The sequence below is a fragment of the Uranotaenia lowii genome, chromosome 3 (assembly GCF_029784155.1).
Source record: "Uranotaenia lowii strain MFRU-FL chromosome 3, ASM2978415v1, whole genome shotgun sequence".
NCBI lineage: Eukaryota > Metazoa > Arthropoda > Insecta > Diptera > Culicidae > Uranotaenia > Uranotaenia lowii.
In genome coordinates, this window is record NC_073693.1 from 192,787,712 (window position 1) to 192,809,080 (window position 21,369).

At 42.2% G+C, this 21,369-nt stretch overlaps 1 protein-coding gene and 1 long non-coding RNA gene across 8 annotated transcripts in view; one reads left to right on the forward strand and one right to left on the reverse strand.

Moving 5' to 3' along the window:
- The window catches only part of LOC129757752 (protein eva-1), a 672,047-nt gene that overhangs the window by 27,268 nt on the left and 623,410 nt on the right, over nucleotides 1-21,369 (forward strand). The gene's annotated exons all lie outside the window — the stretch shown is intronic.
- Nucleotides 11,738-13,430, reverse strand: LOC129757757 (uncharacterized). The gene is made up of 3 exons (XR_008739789.1): nucleotides 13,184-13,430; nucleotides 12,625-13,122; nucleotides 11,738-12,297 (listed from the first exon to the last, which is right to left on the reverse strand). It is a non-coding gene; the product is annotated as an uncharacterized LOC129757757 (long non-coding RNA).

Here is a 21,369-nt window from a genome sequence, read left to right on the forward strand (position 1 = left end):
CAATAAAACTTACCGTTTTAAACTGTATCAGCAAGTCGAAAACAACTGAAAGTTGACTGGTCTTTTTTGTTCCGGTTACCAATGGCTCAGTCTTAGACGAAGCGGTCCAGCATGCACTGCTTGATGTGGTGTAGAATTGGTACACGAGTTTCTCCAGCCACTGCCGTTTGTAATTGATACTTAATGCACTTTCGTTGATCAGGTTTAAGCCTTGGAATAATACACAGACCAAATCAGATTCAGATCGCGTGGATGCACTTTTCTATCCAAAAATGCGGCCGTAAGATTTTGCACGAAAAAAACACGAAAACGAAAAACACGAAACAACACGATAAAATAAGTTTCTTTAAATTGAGTTTGAATTTCATGCTTGATAATGTAATGTTAAATGGTTTCATGTTATTAAAAACCCAAATCTAAATTCTTAAACCTTTTTGAGATTGCACGATACGTGCAATGTATGTGCTAATTTTACAATGCATCATACCGAGTGTTATATAAAATTAAATATTACATGAAATGTTAAGTTCATCTTTATCTTCCGATTATAAATCATCTTATTTTACTGCTGACATAAATATATGTTCACGTTGAAAAATTTAGAAATGATGTGTAACAACGGTTGGTTTGGTCGGTGCCACAAAATAATATCAACAAGCTTTAGCGAGCATAAAGCGGGCCACAGACTACACAACATTTGTACAAATGCGATGAAATTCGATGAAATTTTGTCACTGTGAGCACGATTTGCATAGTGTATGGCACTGCTTGAATGAGCGCCCAAGCAGTTGGAGTAAAATCGGTCGGGATCTAAATATTTTGTACAAATCATCCTCCCAGCCGGGGTGGAGAGGGTTTTTTTTGTTGCTGTTGCTGTTTTCGTCAGCAATCGTTTGTGTTCGCGTGAAATATGTTTGTATAGTGTGTGGGCGAGCATAGATCAAACAATCGTCGTGGAATTATCGAATTTGTACAGGCCATTTGTGTAGTCTATGGGCCGCTTAAGTGTTGATTAACTTCAATCGATAGGTGCCATTTTCTCCCCAAACATTAATAAAAGTTAGCGACTTACATTTGGTTCTGCTTAGATGCTTCGGCTCTCCGGTTGCATACCTTCCAGGCGTTTATTAGGTGCTGGCAGACCTTGCTTGAGCCTCGAACAATCCCTTCGCCGCACCGTATCATCCTCCCACATCGGGTGGGCTGTTACTTCCGCCGTTAAGTACGACAGACCTATCCAGTCCTCCACACTGCTTTCATGCATTGACACTGGACACCACCATTCAATTTTAGCACGCGTGATACAGCTGACAACAGCTGCAATTCCGCGCACTTCAGCGCGCCCGAAGGACGTTCGATGTTCCTGTCCATTTTGTGGACTTTCTGTGGTGCTCCATTCCCTTGTCATCTGTTGGCCAAGCGGTTGAGAGGGTATTTCCGCACCGGTGACCCCTTCTCGTACTCCGAACCACCGCATCGATCCTAGGGAAACGAAACTGTCCTCCTGCAGTTGGCTAATCCCACAAAAGGGACTTCGAAAAACGTCTTTGACCACCAGTAGACACGAAAAAACCGGCAAATGTGTCCTCAGCTGATAAAAGGCGGTGGCCCTATTGGACTTCGGAAGGTTTTCGAACGACTCACCCCTTTAGATCGGCACGAACATGTGTCCTCCGGAAGAGGGCGCCGAAACTTGCTTTCCTTGGTTGGCTGCTTGTCCGCCGAAGCACTAGGTAGCGGCGTCTGAATGTGCTTTCAGCCAACAGGGAAGTGGCGAGTTGCCCTCTCAGATATCGGAACCGGAAGTGCACAAGGTCACTGGTGAATCTCGAGAGCTCAAAATAGGCCGATCAAAAAAGGGGTCCTGTCAGAAAAAGAGTTTCCGTTCAGGAATAAATATAACTGGTTTGGTTCCAAGAAATACTCACGGTTTCAATCCCTTTTCTGTAGACTTTGGGCAATTGCCTGTCTGGCTGTTTTTTTTTCAATTTCGAACAGCTTGTTACTGGTGGCCAATCGGTGAAGCACGGTTAGAAAATACCAACTGTTTAATTAGGTTATGCAGGTGGAGCTGCCAACTTAACAAGATTTGTTTTGTTGTTTTTATTTTCCTTTCCGCACGCCAGACTCCGTTTTCTCAAAGTCGATGCGATTTTCTATACCTTGATTTGTTTCGGTGTTATCTCCTTCTTGCTTCCCAAATAAAATAGCTTTCGCTCTAGCATGTATTCATGCTTTTGCTTGAAAGAGTGGGTGATTGAAGATGTTTGCAAATCTCGCGTAACATTTCAAAAGGGCAAATCTAGTACTTGATTCGATACGAGAAATACGAGAAACCACTTTTTGCTCATGAAAATCAAACAAAGTGGTGATTTTTTCGAAAAACTGTTTTTGTCAAAAATCGACTTTAAAATTTCAAAAATTACCAAAGAGGGGAAATTCGGATAATCGAAATTTTAATTTTGATGCTGAATGACTGAAATGCATTTGAAATTCAAATCATGCATTTGTGTATGTATGTATGTATGGTTCCCCCATCGGTAGCAAGGTCCAGCCTATGTCTGTGTGGCTTGGCCTTCGAATCGAACTGCTTCTCAGGCTTCCACGGCCGATGGTTCGTCGAGGGAAGGCATCCAGTCTTCAGAGACCTACAATGGTTGGCAATCCACTCCGCTTGCATTAGTCTCTTAAGATTAAACCCAGATGCATTCCCTCTGGAATATTTAGTTATAGGTTTATAGTAAGTTATATATGGAAACAAGTCTTACTTGTCGGCAACTATTATGGGATACGAACCCAAAAGTTTTTCTTGCCAATACCGAGAATCGAACCCAGTACGCCTGGGTTACCAGACTCGCGCCAGCCTATCCACTAGACCACATCAGCGCTAAAATTGGAATTCAAATCCGGCATTTGACTATAAATTCGGAACAGAATGATGATTTTTGAATTTTAACTGTGACTCTGAATTATAAGTCTGCATCTAATTGGAGTTTTGAATTTTCAATCCCGATTTTAAATTGTAAATATGAATTAAATTTTTAATATAAATTTTGATTCTGTCTGGCATCCTTATGCGTTTAACAGAGTAAAAAGCAAACAATTGCAGGAACCAAATTCAATTGTATTCTCAATCTAGATTCTGAACATGAGTTCTAAATCTGAATCCTGAATCTGTGTTCTGAATTAAAATTTTGAATCTGAATACTGAAGCTGAATGTTGAATCTGAATTCCGAATCGGAATTCTGAATATGGGTTCTGAAAACTGCTTCGAAAATCTGAATTTGAATTCTGTATCAAAATCATAAATATGTATCTTATTTTAAATCTGAATACTGAATCTAAATTTTGATTCTGCAAACACATATTGCTTTCTTGAAGAATGTTTTCATCGCTTATGTCGGAATGTAAAGAAACCTTTAAGCTATACAAATTCAAAGAATAAACATATTTTTTGATTAGGAAAGAAAAATAGAACCCAAGATCTCGTATAACGTTAATAAAAAGTTTTCTTTTCATGTACTAAGTAAAATATTTCTGCCCTGCGGTTCAGGATGCGTAAAGCATAAAACTTCTGATTAATATTGAAATAAACTTACCTTTTAGAACTATAATAGCAAGTAAAACTGCAAGTAAAAGTTGATTGTTCTTGTTCCGGTTACCTGTCACAGTCTTGGACGAAGCGGTCCAGCGTGCACCGATTGAAGTGTTCAAACTTTTCTGACTTCTGACTTTTAATTCGTCTCAGCCTTTAGCTTCACTGGCCAACAATTTGGTGCTGCCGATACATGCAATTTTGTAGTTTACAAAAAGCAAAAGAGATTAAAGAACATACCTCTCATTAAATCTTGTTTTCCGATTGGATTCTTTTCCACTTGAGTTGTGACGGCTATTCTCCTATCCGAGCAAGGCATGATGAAGGAAATAGTCCTACGTAACAGGTTGACGGTTGAAATTACCAGCAACGATTCCGGCACCAGGAAAAAAACTAAACGACACAATAATAGCGCGCGCATCTGACACATCTCTACACATCTGAGTTTGCGTTTTGACGTTGGCAGCAGTGATGCCAGATAAAGTTTTTAGTAATACAACGTTTTTAGTACTACTCGATGCATTGAATGTTGGATTTCGTACATATAACTGACGCAGTTCTCAATGAAAAATATTGTACATCTTCAACTGAATATATTGCTTGGCGCGACTTAAACTGCTAATGCTACGATGTCTAAATGACAATTAAAAAAAACTGTTTTTACGAATTTAAGTGAAAATTAATTTAAAGATTTGGTAAACCCTAGTTGAAATGTCGAAATGTGAGTAATTCACAACCTAAATTATGTGAAAGAAGATCGAACCATAATTACGCGTTTTAGGCTCTAGTGAAGGTACTTTGTCGATGAAATCCTCAAACAGGTATCCTTTAATCGAAACGTTAAAATTAAAAGGCGAGTACGCCAGCTCTGTTAAAAAAAGGCGAGTACGCCAGCTAAGTTCTATCAGGCAAGTAAGCCAGCTCTGTTAAAATAAGGCGAGTACTCCAGCTAAGTTTAAAAAGGCGAGTACGCCAGCTCTTAAAAAAGGCGAGTACGCCAGATAAGTTTTATCAGACGAGTACGCCAGCTCTGTTAAAAAAAAGGCGAGTACACCGACTAAGTACGCCAGCTTAGTTTAAAAAGGCGAGTACGCCAGCTAAGTTTTATCAGGCGAATACGCCAGCTCAATTAAAATAGGCCGAGTACGCCAGCCAAGTTGAAAAAAGAAGCTTATTTAAATCAGGCGAGTATGCCAGCTAAATTTAGAATCCGGCGAGTACGCCGGCTTAGTTTAATCAGACGATTCTGCCAGTCTTGTGTCGAATCAGGCCAGTACGCCACCCAAAGTCTTTTTTCCACCTTCGTTTGGATCATAAAGCTTACACTCATATATAGAACATGTGCCGATACGCAGAGTAAGATTCCTGTTCGAATCAGACGAGTAATTCAATTTGAATTAACAATCGTCATAGGCGAGTGCGCCAGCTCGTATAAAGGTATCAGTCTGACAAGTAACATTTGTCTTGGTTGCAATCCAAAATTAGACAGCTACGTCAACTAATATAAAATTCATAGAAGATTATTGTTTATTAAGTCTTAAGGATATGCGTAGATTCTACCTCTAGCCTATATCAGATAACAAGGCAGCTGGTAAAGTTTTTTTTTTGTCCACAACCATGTCTAATAGGACTTATAAGATAGCTAGTGATGAAAATAATACCAATCGAAATAAACGAAATTAAGAATAGATTGACAGATTAATACATTTAAAATTTTTTATGACAGACCAATTTCGAAAACATAAATAATCAAATAACCATTCAAGGGTCTAACGCAAGCCTACAAGCAAATAAACTTACCGTGCAATAAGCAGATGGAAATATGCTTCGAGTTCAGGTTAAGAATCAAAAGATCGATCCTATCTTAGTACGTAACAAAACCGGTAGTTGCCTGGAGTCCTTATTAATTCAAGTGAAGCGCTGAACTACGTGTATGATGGAGGCAGCGTTAAGGTGTTTTTACAAAATCCTATAATGGCATAAATAATGCCACTTGTGCCTGATTCGCTAGCATTTTTGGTGCCGTGTTCGAGTTGTTAATCCTCCGTTTTCGGGTTAGAGAAATTCGATTTGCTTAATACGTAGGTACGCATTAACACTCTGCTGTATCAGTTTAAACCTTAAAAACAAACAATTAATTTAAAAAAAATGAAATGAAAGTGGGTAAATCAACTCGATTTGTTACATTTGTAATCACGGAATGGTGCAGTTCGAAGAGTTGTTACAGCTGAGTCCTTCGAGCGCAGAATTGAGCATTCCTTTTCGATTCAGGAATAGCAGGGGGAACCTTGGTTTATCATGCCTCCTTGCGGTCCAGTGCTGCACGGAATGATGTTGCAAACTTGGAGGGTTGAGTGCTTGGGATTTTACTACAGGGACCGATAGGTTTTTTTCTTGGATTGGGGCAAGCCAATATGTGGATACTGAACGAACCGACAGTGGTTGCATATTGGAAAAACATTGTGGTGCAGCTGAGTTCAGTTTCCTGGTCATACTTCGCACAGGTGCGGTGCAGCCGCCTTGTGGTTGTTTGGCGTACAGATGAACAGAGCTCTGCTGATTTTGTGGAGAAACTGGACATACTCCGCGCTGTGTGTGGCATGCCTGAGGTGCTGTGTGAGCGAGGAACGGCAGTCCAGTGTGATGCACGGTTGATTGTTATTGCGCCCACAAGGGGAAGGACCACTGGATCGTTAACGGCAGAAGTTGCTGAGCTGCTGGAACCATAGATCGGTGAGTGCATCGCAGGGCTCGTTGGGGGCCTTCTGATTGATCGTAGTCCCAAAAGTTTCAAGTATCTTGTCGGAATTCAGTTCAGTTGTTTCTGTGGCTTTCCCGGTTGCTGGTGGATGTGTTGTGGCGAACGCGGACAATTTTGACGAAAGATGAATCTGTTTAGTGATGCAGGACTTTGATGTTTTCTTCAAAACGTAAACACGTTACATACGTTACTCTCGAATATGCACGCTCAGCCAAGTGAACATTTAAAACAAACAAATTAATGCTGAACGTTACTCTCGAATATGCACGATCAGAAAAAGTTAACAACGAACGAGTAACAAGATTGGCACTTTAAAATTTTTTGGCAACTACGCAAATTTGTGAGCACGCAAATAAAAAAAAGCAAAGAGCTTGAATGAGCGCCCAAACGGTTGGAGTAAAATCGGTCGGGATAGAAATATTTTGTAAAAAACATCTTCCCAGCCGGGGTGGAGATGTTTTTTGTTTGTTGCTGTTGCTGTTTTCGCCAGCAATCGTTTGTGTTCGCGTGAAAAATGTTTGTATAGTGTGTGGGCGAGCATAGATCAAACAATCGTCGTGGAATCATCGAATTTATACAGGCCATTTGTGTAGTCTATGGCCCGCTTTAGTTGCTATAGGGAGTTATAAACTGTTCCTCGACTTACAAGGGGCTGCCCAATGTAGCATCGGTGTAATAGTAATGATTGCCTGAGTTTATATGTTAATCAGATGCAGTGTTATATCAGCATCCCACATCCCCCTTCCACTCTCATTGAAAAAAAAGTTGTATTTTCATAATTTCACTATAGTAGAAAATACTGACGACACTTCTAGCGTAACATTTCAAAAGGGCGAAACTGCCAAATGTAAACAAATCGAGTTAACGGTCATTCTGGATACACGCGGTTGCACTTTACCTATCAAACGCGGTTTCATCTTAAAATTACTTGAAACTTTCAAAAAATTGAAAAAATTCAATTGGGCGAAACTTCCTGGTGATGCATTTTCGTTGGAACGTGAAGTTACGCCTATTCAAAATGGAGTGAATTTTTCTATTCGTGTAGAGCCAAAAGGCGTAACTGAATTGACCGTGTGTGACAAAACGGCCTAATTAGTTTTTGCGTGTAGGATGATTGGGCGTAACTTCAAAACCAAAACAAAAACGGCCGATCAATTGGGCGAAACTTGCAGGCGTAACTGAAATCGAAAACAATAATAGGGCGAAACTCGAAAATCTCTGAAATTGCGCGAAAAAAGTTAAAGTTCTTGATAACCATCGAACAATAAGTGAATATAATGCACATTTTTTGATTTTGTTGAACAAAAAGTGGTCGATTTTATAAATAGGATTTGAATAGGTGTTCCGAATTTTCAAACGCGTTTTTCTCGTTTCGAGCTAACTGCTAGTTTCGCCCTTTTTAAATGTTACGCTAGACTTTAGAAAAATAACATCGAAAAAAAAATATTAACCCTTACCTCCTTATCAAATGTGTTACTTGCTTCTAAGCTCAGTCCCAACTGTATTTACCCTAATTCCGGGTCATTTTATTTTATCGTGCACATACGATGTAAACAAAGGGAAAACAAAACGACAGTGAAAATTCTATAGATTACATACTGTATTCGAGAGCAGGTTAACAATTTCCGGACGGCCAAAAATCAGCAAAAATAACGTGGAAAGCCCATCCGAAAAGCCGGTTCATTAGTCTCAAATTGCACCTGGAGGACCATTATGCAAGCATTGGTGCTGCATTATCCCACTGAACACAAATCAAAGGAGCACTACGGAGAAAACTTCTTATCAAGAACGTATGAAAATCAGTAAAGTGTTTTAGATTATGTACTCATAGATTTCATTTTGCTCAGGATGGCTTCCAATCTACAAAATCATTTCCGATTTCGGGTCCTGAAGACATCCTTGCTGCGACAGTTATTCGGTGGCTATGGCATTCACAAAATCGACATTTTTCAACCTGTACATCAGGGTGGGTGCCTGGCGCAATTGTCTAGGGCGTTTGACTGGTAAGTCAGACTTTGAGGGATCGAATCCCACTGCCCCCCAACTTTAGGTTAAGGAAAAAAAAAAACTTTGTACGTCTACGGACAAAATGAACACAAGAAAATGTAATACAACGAACATGAAGAATTTGTAAACTCTACGGAGTATAAAATGATTGTAAACTCCCCGGAGTATAAATGAATACCGCAGGTCAATATAGTCTCAGTAACTGGACCAATAAGAGGAGCTTGCCGATAAAGCAGTTCCGAGTCGTGCTATAAATAGCTTCGGCGACAAGAAGAAAGAAGAAGAAGAAGAAGAACCTGTACATCAGCTGGCATTTTTCAGCTTCCCTTCAGGATTGAACAAATCGAAAGAACGCATTCTATCTCTTGCTGGTCAAGGACGACGTCGTCGAAGGAGGTCCTGGTCCCATCCCGTCCAAGACTTACAAAGGCTCACAAGAAATTATGAATGATGTTCTCATTTTGAAGTCGGAAGACAAAGTAGGAGCCCTCGAAGTTCACCATGTCAACTGCGTGTCAACTGGAGTGGCTCGCGATCGCACAGCATTGCCAATGAACTTCGCAACCTCCTCGCTGTGGCTGCCGAGTTTGAAAAAATGCAAACGGAGACCGCCAAGCAATTCGTAAAGGATCCAATCAATTTTTTTTCTGCTGACACTACAGTTTTCTGCTGTTGTACAAACGCAGAATGCTGCTGATAAGGAGAAGAGATCCTCGGATGGATGAGGATATGGGACTCAGGCTGCTCGTGAAAATAAAAAAAAACAAGTTTTTTTTAACGCCCACCTTTGTGGATGAACGGCATTTTAACTTTCTGTGGCGCAGCAAAACACCCACTGAATGCACTGGCGATATCATCGATCCCGACGCGAAGCCTGTTACAATTGTTCTATGTTCCCTAATCAAACATTGAGGATTCGTGTGTGAATTGCTAACGCAAAAGTCTGCTGACTTAATCGTGAAGTGTTTATTAATATAACGTGTATGTAAGGTTTTATTGAAAAACTTCAATCAATAATAACTGCCGACCATTGGCAATCAAAGAATGTATGCTAAATGTTAAAATGTGTTCTCATGCTTTTAAAATTTTACCTTCACACTGTGTGCAACGCAAATTGTTAGTTCTCTCTTTTACAGGCGTTCCAAGTTTTCTTCTACGTGGAAATAACGTTAACTATTATTATGTCTTCTGAATTACCGAATGAGACTCCAATGGAAAATGATCAAGCTTAGAAAACCACGTTAGCATAAACAATTTGTTCCTTCTTTGTACAATCTGAGGTTCATATCGAAGCTGATATCCGCGACAGATGCTTACTTTCCAAGGTTGTGCTTCTATTTCACATAACTTTTTGATACATTATTTTCAAAAATCCATAATTGAATCCATAGTAATATTCGAACTTCCACTTAAACTTCACAGAAAAACAGTAACTACCGAGAGATACCTTGAGTGTTTCGGGCCAATGTACTCAGCACCTCGTTGGTGAACATGTAGCGTCAAGCATTTGCGACTCAGCAAGCTGTTAAAAGGAGTCTTTAAGGTTAGAACTTTGCTATATTCATCAGTACAACCGAAACTATTTGGACTAGATCCAGTCATGTTTGGTTTGGTCATTTTAAGTCTAAGTGATATCAATACACAAAAATAAAGAATTTAGTACTAAATAATAAAATTATTTATCTTTAACAAATATTATACGTACATAAATCACAATAATTGAACTCAAATACCATATTTCAAATATTTACATACATGAATGACTTAAATTTTGAAAGCAACCAGTTCAAATTTGGGAAGGTATGTTACCTACAAAATTATTCTTTCTTTATCTGGTGTTAGGCTCCCGCCAGCATCTCATTCAGCAGAGATCTAGTCGTTTCTTTACTGCCTGCAGACAGCCTGCCTAGCCACGCCAAATCGTGACGCGGCATCCTGAACTCTCATCAACCTGTGAATCCCTGGCAGCGTGATCACGCATCAATCGTCTTCACGGCACCATTAAGCATCCACCCGGACCGCATCCAGTTGGAACATTCTAATGCTTTCTATTTTACCTCCGTTAGGAGTTGTTAGCAAGCCACAACAACACAGTCAGACACACCTGTTCTAACTGCGCGGTCGTCGGCCGCACCAAAAATGAGCCTCAACTGTAACCACCATTGCCACCAGCCACCCGAAGCCTAGTAAGTATTAACTAGGGAAAGGAGTAGCAGTGGCAAATTTCGGCCATACAGCGGACCAGGGGCAAACGAGCATCATTCACCCCGACGAGACCAGAGATTTACAGATCTACAGACTATATGACAACATGTTGCATAAGTGATCGCTGTACAGTTTCAGTTTACTGCCCGCAACATTGCCGACATACGCGAGCATGTGATATCTGTCCGAAACATTATAAATCCGGACTGCAAAGCTTGATTGAGACTTGCGAGACATACAAAGTAGCCTCTCTATCCCCGCGAGCTTAAAGCTCCGTTCATCAAAATCTGTTATAGATTGGGCAACTGATATTGACACAAAATTAAAATAAGTAATCTATTGAAATTATCAACGGATTCGATTAGATTACACAATTTAAAAATCATATGAATCGGTGGGGTGCATCAGGTGGATCAGAGGGGTGCAAGTGCCTAAATAATAGTTTCGAGAAAACGCGCTTCAAAGTTGTGAAGGTGCTCGAGTTTTCATTCAATCGAGCAATTCGAGCAGTTTTAATTCAATCAAACAAGTGTTAAAAAATATAAAAAAATCTGAGTTTTTCACCGTTCATTGAAACATGAGGAATCGTTAGGTATACTTATGTACTCGAAATTGATGATTTTGACACTTGCATCCCTTTGATCCTGAGGGTCTCAATTATTCTGTTTTGTATCAGAATTTTGTACATGTTCAATCTTAAACCAGAATTTGAATTCACAACTGTGAATGCCAATTACAAAATCAGATTTGAATCTCTAATTTTAATATTATTTTGAACTAAATGATGATTTTTTAATTTGAACAGTGATTCTGAATTGTGAGTCTGCATTTAAATTTTAATTCTATTCAGATGCTGGTTTTTTAATCCAAATTATGAATTATAAAATGTAAGTTGAATTCGTTTTCCGCGTATGGATTTGAATCCGTTCACAATGTTAAATTAAGCGAACAATTGGAGATATCAAAATTTGAATGGTAATGTAATGTAATGTAATGGTATGAGTAATTGATACTAAATATGTTCACTTGAAATTCTTTGTTGTTTGATGATTAGTGTCATCATATTGAAAAAAAAATTTTAAACAAATGAATTTACCATGAAACACCGCAAGTGATTTATTAGGACCGCTAGTTGACTAGCAGGAGGTATGGCACTGCTTCATTTAGCACACAAACGGTTTGAATAAAATCGGACCGGATCGAAATATTTTGTACAAACCACCCTCTGTGCCATGGTGTATGGTGCTGTTTGTACAAAATTCAGGCAATTTACTCAGCCCCAGCCGGGGTGGAGGTGGTTTTTTGTTGTTGCTTATGCTGTTGCTGTTATCGCCAGCCATCGTTTGTGTCCGCGCGAAATACGTTTGTATCGTGTGTGGGCGAGCATACATCAAACCATCGTGTTGAAATCATCGAATTTGCACACGCCATTTATGTTGTCTATGGCCCGCTTCTGGCATGGTGTATGGTGCTGTTTGTACAAACTTTAGGCGATTTACTCAGCTCCAGCCGGGGTGGAGGTGTTTTTTTTTTTGTTGCTGGTACTGTTTTCGTCAGCAATCGTTTGTGTTCGCGCGAATTATTTTGTATCGTGTGTTGGCTAGCATAGAATCAAGCAATCGTCGAGCAATCATCAGATTTTATACAAATGTGGTGTAGTCTATCACCCGTGTTGCGGTGTAGTTCCATATCTGGATAGCTTATTTTCAGCACCCGTACGATTGTTATCTAGAAACAATCAAGTAAAACCATTATTTTTATTCACATTTTATAAATAATTCAACCTTTTTTTGTAGCATTTAAATAGCTATGTTTGGGAAGCCGACAATTTGAAGAAAAATTAGGTGTTAGTTTAGGAGAATAAATATATCCTAAATTAGATTTTGTTGGGCATATTATTTTCATCGGTTATGATCAGTTATTATAAGATTTAAATAAATTTTAATTTCAAGCTTATCATCATTTGAACACATCTACTTCAAAATAAGACATTTCGATGAGTCTTGAATGGTAACAAATTTAAATATTTTAAAAGGAAGTTAAAAAATTACTCACCTGCACTTATCATTAGCGCTTGCGATGTATCATTTAGAACGCTTATGCAGCTTATGCATAGAGTCGGCTGCTAAATCCTGTTCCGTAGTTTAACTCTTGGGATATATCCAGAAAATTCATTGGATGTACTGCTGCCAATCTCACTACTCTGGCAGGTATGGAATCTTCGGCTCGATGTTGAACTTATTGTTGCTCAGAAACAGCTAGTCTCCTTTCTCCATTAGATTAAAGGTGGTTAATAACTACATTTTTCCGACCGACATCTGGTGGTAAGTGAAGGTATCCGGCCTCTGAGAGCGTCTTAAAACGAATGGGTGTTCGCTCACCACCGCTTATGCACACATCTGAAGCATACAGCTCTTTCGTCAATTTATGGAAAATAGAATAGGTTTCAATCAATAGATTTAGTCATAAAATATAATAAAAGATACCCACCAAAGAAAATGTTACCATCATCAAATGTCCTTGCACATGCACCTTCGATGATTATTTGTTGGCCTAGAAATGACAAAAAAAATTTTTAATTGATTGATAATGGTTGGAATAATTGCTAACTTACCCCTTGAAATCGCTGATTGCAGCGTCGGTAGCTCGTAACTGAAAACCGTTGAGTGTCGGTCTCCATTTTGAGCAACACAGCCTTGCGTTGGCCATAATAATTCACCACTCGTCCTTGGTGACGGTCACGGTGATTGTTCTTCGATTGGAAACGGCACCAAGCACAAATCCACGGCATGTTACGCATGATGCCGAAGTTTTTGACCGTCTTGATCAACAAACCAGCACCGCGTGCCACAGTTGCCAAATTTTTCGAAAAGGACTCCGGCGCTGCTCAAAACACAAAATATAAGGTGGAGGGATATTTGTAATAAATACTGGGTACTTACGGCAAGGGTGGAACATCAGGATTTGCGATAAAGGTTCTCAGATGCAGTTTCTTAGTTGGATTTCGATCATTAGCCATCGGAATTTGCTGTATACTTCCTCGGTTTCCGCAATTGAAGCTTCGGTCAGCATGAAGTAAAATCAAACTGGACTGCGCTCTTCCCCGGTTGTAGAATGGTTTCCATTCCGGTGAATCTTGGATAATCGTATCAGCTTTTAACACCATGGATGTTCCCTCGCACTGTGCTTGTTCAAGGCGGGTGTCTCGCCACGCCTTAGTGGATGTCCAAGTGTCCAGCCACACTGTGCAATGCAAAACAATTGAGAATGTTATCTCGCTTTAAACAGTGGATGTCTCATCGCACTGTGCTTGTTCAAGGCGGGTGTCTGGCCACGCCTTACTTAGTGGATGTCCAAGTGTCCAGCCACACTGTGCAGTGCAAAACAATTGAGAATGTTATCTCGCTTTAAACAGTGGATGTCTCGTCGCACTGTGCTTGTTCAAGGCGGGTGTCTCGCCACGCCTTAGTGGCTGTCCAAGTGTCCAGCCACACTGTGCAATGCAAAACAATTGAGAATGTTATCTCGCTTTAAACAGTGGATGTCTCATCGCACTGTGCTTGTTCAAGGCGGGTGTCTGGCCACGCCTTACTTAGTGGATGTCCAAGTGTCCAGCCACACTGTGCAGTGCAAAACAATTGAGAATGTTATCTCGCTTTAAACAGTGGATGTCTCGTCGCACTGTGCTTGTTCAAGGCGGGTGTCAAGCCACGCCTTAGTGGATGTCCAAGTGTCCAGCCACACTGTGCAATGCAAAACAATTGAGAATGTTATCTCGCTTTAAACAGTGGATGTCTCGTCGCACTGTGCTTGTTCAAGGCGGGTGTCTCGCCACGCCTTAGTGGCTGTCCAAGTGTCCAGCCACACTGTGCAATGCAAAACAATTGAGAATGTTATCTCGCTTTAAACAGTGGATGTCTCGTCGCACTGTGCTTGTTCAAGGCGGGTGTCTCGCCACGCCTTAGTGGCTGTCCAAGTGTCCAGCCACACTGTGCAATGCAAAACAATTGAGAATGTTATCTCGCTTTAAACAGTGGATGTCTCGTCGCACTGTGCTTGTTCAAGGCGGGTGTCTCGCCACGCCTTAGTGGCTGTCCAAGTGTCCAGCCACACTGTGCAATGCAAAAGTATTGAGAATGTTATCTCGCTTTAAACAGTGGATGTCTCATCGCACTGTGCTTGTTCAAGGCGGGTGTATGGCCACGCCTTACTTAGTGGATGTCCAAGTGTCCAGCCACACTGTGCAGTGCAAAACAATTGAGAATGTTATCTCGCTTTAAACAGTGGATGTCTCGTCGCACTGTGCTTGTTCAAGGCGGGTGTCTGGCCACGCCTTACTTAGTGGATGTCCAAGTGTCCAGCCACACTGTGCAGTGCAAAACAATTGAGAATGTTATCTCGCTTTAAACAGTGGATGTCTCGTCGCACTGTGCTTGTTCTAGGCGGGTGTCTCGCCACGCCTTAGTGGCTGTCCAAGTGTCCAGCCACACTGTGCAATGCAAAACAATTGAGAATGTTATCTCGCTTTAAACAGTGGATGTCTCGTCGCACTGTGCTTGTTCAAGGCGGGTGTCTCGCCACGCCTTAGCGGCTGTCCAAGTGTCCAGCCACACTGTGCAATGCAAAACAATTGAGAATGTTATCTCGCTTTAAACAGTGGATGTCTCGTCGCACTGTGCTTGTTCAAGGCGGGTGTCTCGCCACGCCTTAGTGGCTGTCCAAGTGTCCAGCCACACTGTGCAATGCAAAACAATTGAGAATGTTATCTCGCTTTAAACAGTGGATGTCTCGTCGCACTGTGCTTGTTCAAGGCGGGTGTCTCGCCACGCCTTAGTGGCTGTCCAAGTGTCCAGCCACACTGTGCAATGCAAAACAATTGAGAATGTTATCTCGCTTTAAACAGTGGATGTCTCGTCGCACTGCGCTTGTTCAAGGCGGGTGTCTGGCCAGGCCTTACTTAGTGGATGTCCAAGTGTCCAGCCACACTGTGCAGTGCAAAACAATTGAGAATGTTATCTCGCTTTAAACAGTGGATGTCTCGTTGCACTGTGCTTGTTCAAGGCGGGTGTCTGGCCACGCCTTAGTGGATGTCCAAGTGTCCAGCCACACTGTGCAATGCAAAACAATTGAGAATGTTATCTCGCTCTAAACAGTGGATGTCTCGTCGCACTGTGCTTGTTCAAGGCGGGTGTCTCGTCACGCCTTAGTGGCTGTCCAAGTGTCCAGCCACACTGTGCAATGCAAAACAATTGAGAATGTTATCTCGCTTTAAACAGTGGATGTCTCGTCGCACTGTGCTTGTTCTAGGCGGGTGTCTCGCCACGCCTTAGTGGCTGTCCAAGTGTCCAGCCACACTGTGCAATGCAAAACAATTGAGAATGTTATCTCGCTTTAAACAGTGGATGTCTCGTCGCACTGTGCTTGTTCAAGGCGGGTGTCTGGCCACGCCTTACTTAGTGGATGTCCAAGTGTCCAGCCACACTGTGCAGTGCAAAACAATTGAGAATGTTATCTCGCTTTAAACAGTGGATGTCTCGTTGCACTTTGCTTGTTCAAGGCGGGTGTCTGGCCACGCCTCAGTGGATGTCCAAGTGTCCAGCCACACTGTGCAATGCAAAACAATTGAGAATGTTATCTCGCTTTAAACAGTGGATGTCTCGTCGCACTGTGCTTGTTCAAGGCGGGTGTCTCGCCACGCCTTAGTGGCTGTCCAAGTGTCCAGCCACACTGTGCAATGCAAAACAATTGAGAATGTTATCTCGCTTTAAACAGTGGATGTCTCGTCGCACTGTGCTTGTTCAAGGCGGGTGTCTGGCCACGCCTTACTTAGTGGATGTCCAAGTGTCCAGCCACACTGTGCAGTGCAAAACAATTGAGAATGTTATCTCGCTTTAAACAGTGGATGTCTCGTTGCACTGTGCTTGTTCAAGGCGGGTGTCTGGCCACGACTCAGTGGATGTCCAAGTGTCCAGCCACACTGTGCAATGCAAAACAATTGAGAATGTTATCTCGCTTTAAACAGTGGATGTCTCGTCGCACTGTGCTTGTTCAAGGCGGGTGTCTGGCCACGCCTTACTTAGTGGATGTCCAAGTGTCCAGCCACACTGTGCAATGCAAAACAATTGAGAATGTTATCTCGCTTTAAACAGTGGATGTCTCGTCGCACTGTGCTTGTTCAAGGCGGGTGTCTCGCCACGCCTTAGTGGCTGTCCAAGTGTCCAGCCACACTGTGCAATGCAAAACAATTGAGAATGTTATCTCGCTTTAAACAGTGGATGTCTCGTCGCACTGTGCTTGTTCAAGGCGGGTGTCTGGCCACGCCTTACTTAGTGGATGTCCCCAGCCACACTGTGCAATGCAAAACAATTGAGAATGTTATCTCGCTTTAAACAGTGGATGTCTCGTCGCACTGTGCTTGTTCAAGGCGGGTGTCTCGCCACGCCTTAGTGGCTGTCCAAGTGTCCAGCCACACTGTGCAATGCAAAACAATTGAGAATGTTATCTCGCTTTAAACAGTGGATGTCTCGTCGCACTGTGCTTGTTCAAGGCGGGTGTCTGGCCACGCCTTACTTAGTGGATGTCCAAGTGTCCAGCCACACTGTGCAATGCAAAACAATTGAGAATGTTATCTCGCTTTAAACAGTGGATGTCTCGTTGCACTGTGCTTGTTCAAGGCGGGTGTCTGGCCACGCCTCAGTGGATGTCCAAGTGTCCAGCCACACTGTGCAATGCAAAACAATTGAGAATGTTATCTCGCTTTAAACAGTGGATGTCTCGTCGCACTGTGCTTGTTCAAGGCGGGTGTCTGGCCACGCCTCAGTGGATGTCCAAGTGTCCAGCCACACTGTGCAATGCAAAACAATTGAGAATGTTATCTCGCTTTAAACAGTGGATGTCTCGTCGCACTGTGCTTGTTCAAGGCGGGTGTCTCGCCACGCCTTAGTGGCTGTCCAAGTGTCCAGCCACACTGTGCAATGCAAAACAATTGAGAATGTTATCTCGCTTTAAACAGTGGATGTCTCGTCGCACTGTGCTTGTTCAAGGCGGGTGTCTCGCCACGCCTTAGTGGCTGTCCAAGTGTCCAGCCACACTGTGCAATGCAAAACAATTGAGAATGTTATCTCGCTTTAAACAGTGGATGTCTCGTCGCACTGCGCTTGTTCAAGGCGGGTGTCTGGCCAGGCCTTACTTAGTGGATGTCCAAGTGTCCAGCCACACTGTGCAGTGCAAAACAATTGAGAATGTTATCTCGCTTTAAACAGTGGATGTCTCGTTGCACTGTGCTTGTTCAAGGCGGGTGTCTGGCCACGCCTTAGTGGATGTCCAAGTGTCCAGCCACACTGTGCAATGCAAAACAATTGAGAATGTTATCTCGCTCTAAACAGTGGATGTCTCGTCGCACTGTGCTTGTTCAAGGCGGGTGTCTCGTCACGCCTTAGTGGCTGTCCAAGTGTCCAGCCACACTGTGCAATGCAAAACAATTGAGAATGTTATCTCGCTTTAAACAGTGGATGTCTCGTCGCACTGTGCTTGTTCTAGGCGGGTGTCTCGCCACGCCTTAGTGGCTGTCCAAGTGTCCAGCCACACTGTGCAATGCAAAACAATTGAGAATGTTATCTCGCTTTAAACAGTGGATGTCTCGTCGCACTGTGCTTGTTCAAGGCGGGTGTCTGGCCACGCCTTACTTAGTGGATGTCCAAGTGTCCAGCCACACTGTGCAGTGCAAAACAATTGAGAATGTTATCTCGCTTTAAACAGTGGATGTCTCGTTGCACTTTGCTTGTTCAAGGCGGGTGTCTGGCCACGCCTCAGTGGATGTCCAAGTGTCCAGCCACACTGTGCAATGCAAAACAATTGAGAATGTTATCTCGCTTTAAACAGTGGATGTCTCGTCGCACTGTGCTTGTTCAAGGCGGGTGTCTCGCCACGCCTTAGTGGCTGTCCAAGTGTCCAGCCACACTGTGCAATGCAAAACAATTGAGAATGTTATCTCGCTTTAAACAGTGGATGTCTCGTCGCACTGTGCTTGTTCAAGGCGGGTGTCTGGCCACGCCTTACTTAGTGGATGTCCAAGTGTCCAGCCACACTGTGCAGTGCAAAACAATTGAGAATGTTATCTCGCTTTAAACAGTGGATGTCTCGTTGCACTGTGCTTGTTCAAGGCGGGTGTCTGGCCACGACTCAGTGGATGTCCAAGTGTCCAGCCACACTGTGCAATGCAAAACAATTGAGAATGTTATCTCGCTTTAAACAGTGGATGTCTCGTCGCACTGTGCTTGTTCAAGGCGGGTGTCTGGCCACGCCTTACTTAGTGGATGTCCAAGTGTCCAGCCACACTGTGCAATGCAAAACAATTGAGAATGTTATCTCGCTTTAAACAGTGGATGTCTCGTCGCACTGTGCTTGTTCAAGGCGGGTGTCTCGCCACGCCTTAGTGGCTGTCCAAGTGTCCAGCCACACTGTGCAATGCAAAACAATTGAGAATGTTATCTCGCTTTAAACAGTGGATGTCTCGTCGCACTGTGCTTGTTCAAGGCGGGTGTCTGGCCACGCCTTACTTAGTGGATGTCCCCAGCCACACTGTGCAATGCAAAACAATTGAGAATGTTATCTCGCTTTAAACAGTGGATGTCTCGTCGCACTGTGCTTGTTCAAGGCGGGTGTCTCGCCACGCCTTAGTGGCTGTCCAAGTGTCCAGCCACACTGTGCAATGCAAAACAATTGAGAATGTTATCTCGCTTTAAACAGTGGATGTCTCGTCGCACTGTGCTTGTTCAAGGCGGGTGTCTGGCCACGCCTTACTTAGTGGATGTCCAAGTGTCCAGCCACACTGTGCAATGCAAAACAATTGAGAATGTTATCTCGCTTTAAACAGTGGATGTCTCGTTGCACTGTGCTTGTTCAAGGCGGGTGTCTGGCCACGCCTCAGTGGATGTCCAAGTGTCCAGCCACACTGTGCAATGCAAAACAATTGAGAATGTTATCTCGCTTTAAACAGTGGATGTCTCGTCGCACTGTGCTTGTTCAAGGCGGGTGTCTGGCCACGCCTCAGTGGATGTCCAAGTGTCCAGCCACACTGTGCAATGCAAAACAATTGAGAATGTTATCTCGCTTTAAACAGTGGATGTCTCGTCGCACTGTGCTTGTTCAAGGCGGGTGTCTCGCCACGCCTTAGTGGCTGTCCAAGTGTCCAGCCACACTGTGCAATGCAAAACAATTGAGAATGTTATCTCGCTTTAAACAGTGGATGTCTCGTCGCGATTCCTTAAAAATCGCGAAATGGATATGCAAGGATGAAACCTTTTCCTAATACATTTCGATTTCAAGAGATCACAAGGAAAAATAGGAAAATTTTCGAAAATTCGATTTTATTCGCGAAGTGCAAATAAAAAGTATTTATCAACGGAAATGTTATCGATGTGTGTGACTTATGTGAAAAGCTTCATTTTGATCTGGTGAATGTTTGTGAGGAAATGGTGAAAAAGAAAGCGGAAAACGAAGAATCTACGAAGTGGGGTAGAAAATAGCTAAATGAAAATTTCCTTTTGAAGTGCTTACAAGTCCAGACATGATTTCCTAAGATTTCGTCTATATGTTCGCGGGTCACGCGTGTGCAAATGGTTGCCTGGGCAACATGTGACACAGTTAGGATTTCTTATGCACGAAAATCAGCGGTTGCTGCGATGGGTTTTTCTTAGAAGTTACTAAAATTTCTTGATGCGTGTGGTGGGTGTTTCGCGAAATTGAAAAAAAAAGAAGTGGAAAAGAATATCGCCAGAATCTCGCATAAAGTGTGTACAGACTTAGAACATACTATTACTTTGAAGAAAATTAAGAATGAGGACGGGGAAAGGGGAGGCTAGATGGTAGGTGATAACTTTTCTGTGGGTTGATAACGACGTGGTGATTAGAATTGTTGAGTTTTTTTTAAAGGAAAAGTTCAAAGAGCAGGAATTTGAGGTGTTTTTATTTCAATAATTGGACCTTGGAGAAGAAAGGATAACTTCTGAAGACTGATTATGAACCAGATGGTCTGGGTAGATTTTGGAATTTGGTTGAGAGTACTGATTGAAAGCGCTTATTATTAAAATAGTGAATCACATAGAGTAGTGGCAGCCAGGTTATGGTAGATCTGAATGTATACGGCGCGGGTTGAATGAAAAGCGGAAGATAAGAAGTTTTTTAGTATAGAGGGAAGAAAAAAAAGGGTAGCAGAAGAAAAACAGGTGATGAACATAAAAAGGTGTATCGAGAAGAAAAGGGGAAGCTTAAATAAATGGTTGCCTACGAAGTGAATTAGCGCGATGGGTGTTATGAATTTGAGAAAAGTTTAAAACATCCTATTGTTTTTTGGAAGAAAATTCCATTTGCATAAAAAGCTACTACAGTGCACAAAAACAAGTTAAAATGTTAAGAATTAGTTTAGGTAAGGTAATGCAGGAAGTACTGCAACGAGGTTTAGGACGTACTGCATAGTTAGGTGATGATTTGAAACAGTTTTGAAAATTTGTTTATTTTAAATAAGATGGAAACGATGTTGCATACGGTCGGTCACAGCTTCAGGTAAGCTTCGAGTGTCTCGAGGTAAGATTGGTAAGGAGGTAAGATTAATTTATCATACAACTATTTGAATAATTAAATATATTATTTTTGAACGTTCAATCAGTTGCCAGCTGGGCAGGTATCTACACGCATGCGGAATACCTGTCGAAGATTCATAACACTGAAAATGTTATGAATTTTATACGGTTGCGAATCTGTTTGCTCGTTCTACAAATAAGACATACACATACACGAAAT